The following is a 2,241-nucleotide window of genomic DNA, read 5'->3' on the forward strand; positions in this document are numbered from 1 at the left end:
TGTGAACAAGAAACAAAACCACATATCTAAATTGAACAATAAAAGTAGACACAATGAGTGCAAATACATCAAATGATGAAGAAAATGTATAAAATTTTTAATATAGATGTTTTTTGTAGAATCTGGTTCATCAGAGATTCATTAGCAGGATTTACATATATATCTATCGGTCATTTTAATAATCTGTATTCTTTTTAATTTACTAGAAACTTCCAAATAAATTCTCACCCTGTACTGAAACGTGTTTCAGCATCTCACTGCCACCAGCTGGTAAGACGCATGATGTCAATTTGAACCCCGCTCACTGGAACCAGTACTGAAAGAATAATGGAAACACAAAATGTGTACCATGCCAAGTCGAGTAGAGCCGTGCTGTACCAGTACTAAAGGGACTAATGGAACTAATGGAAAAGGGGCATAAGTAGATTAACACTATATTGTGCATTGTTGTTTAGCTTTATTTGTGCTGTATGATTTGTAAAACTGCATCAAAGCCTGAGACCGACCCGGCCTGCATATTAATCACATTATTATGGCCCAGACCGGCCCTAATCCAGGTCGGTCCGGGCCGGGTTCCGGGTTTAGGTTAGAAATGACAGCTCTACTTTGGAAAGACTCAGGCGAGCTGGACATGGGAGTCCCTGGAGAAAATCAGAAATGGTAAGGACCAGTTACAATAAGAGTTAGATGGCTGTTCATGAATTGCCATAAAGCCCCCAGTATACTGCCGCGTACGTCCGTTCACGCGTACGTACGCGTGTACTGTATGCAGAGGGTTCAGACTCCGTACTCCAGCGTACACCCCAAGCAGCTGCAGAGCAGCTTCACAGACAAGGGGCATTTACCTTCGGGACAAATTGAGGTCGCCGATTGGTCATTTGCTGACACGCCTACTGGATTGATTGACAGGTCAAAAAAAAAAAAAAAAACGAGCACTGGCAGCTTCAGCCACAGCAGTGTTCTGCATTTACATGTTGTTAATAAAAAGATCTAAAAAAACAAAACAAAAAAAACCAGGGAGCGCTAGCTCTGCAGACCACACATCAGACCAGCACACCAGGAAATCTCCAGACCTTCCCGCAGTCACTCTGGACCTGAGTTTCATTCGCTCGTGACAAATTCCTTAAATTCTCACCATTTCAGTCATTGCATTAACGGAGGAGGAAGAGATCACTGCCTCTTGGCAAAAAAAAACAAAAGAAAAGGACAGATCAGGGATGAAGAAGGGGAATTTAATACATTGGTGTTGCATACAAAACAGTCCGTCGCCGGGCAGTTTATTGTGCGACACCGCATACACGTATGCGATCGTAAAAATTGAGCTTTGCACGGACATGCCCTGGGGGGGTACGCTCGTACCTCTGCGTACGTACGTGCGTACCTCTGCGTATGGACGTACGCGGCAGTATACTAGGGGCTTAAGGCAGTTGATGTTCCAGCGCTGAAGAGACGTCTGACAGGAGTTTATATACACCACCAGATCAGGTCTCCTCAGTCAGCAGCAAGTGAAGTGAGTCAGTGGTTGATTGGTTGTGAAGAGAATGAGTGGCAAAGAAAACCCAGGAATCCTATGCTTCTTGGCTGCTTCTCAAATTGTTGTTCTCCTTTCCTGATTTATTAATTTAGAAGAATAGATATGAGCTGGAAAGTTTGAAATTGTACCGTACTATTTGTATTATCAGATAATGGACTAAACAGAGCTCTGTGAGGTGTTTAAAATTTGGGATATTGTTTAACAATCTGTGTTTTGGTCACTTATTGGTAGTTCTTTGAGATTATTTTTAGAGATATTCTGTTCATGGTCACTTTGTTTTCTGAGTTTTTTGTTTTGTTTGTTTGTTCTTTTGCTTGTAATCAGTTCTGTTCTGGTTCAGGTTTGGTTTATTTGTCACATGCAAAATCAACACAAGGTCAACAATGCAATGAAATGCTTAGGATGAGAAGAACCGCCTCGACTCGCCAAAAAACAACAACAATAAATACCAAAGCATGTAACAAAAATACTAAAACATACTAAAAAATACTACTAAACTACTAAAAACAAGGTGCAAAAGTTGAAAAAAGTCTACAGTGTGATTCAGTTAGCAGTGAGGTTCTTTCAGCATGGTTCTGTTCTGTTAGCAGCATGGTCTTGTTAACAGCATTAGCAGGTCATGTTAGCAGGTCAGCAGCTTAATGGTAATAAAGATTGCAGCAGCTTCCCTCACAGACTACAGTCCAGAACCGGGTCCTGCAGACAGA

The sequence above is a fragment of the Nematolebias whitei genome, chromosome 5 (genome assembly GCF_014905685.2).
Source record: "Nematolebias whitei isolate Nwh7 chromosome 5, NemWhi1, whole genome shotgun sequence".
NCBI classification, from domain to species: Eukaryota; Metazoa; Chordata; class Actinopteri; order Cyprinodontiformes; family Rivulidae; genus Nematolebias; species Nematolebias whitei.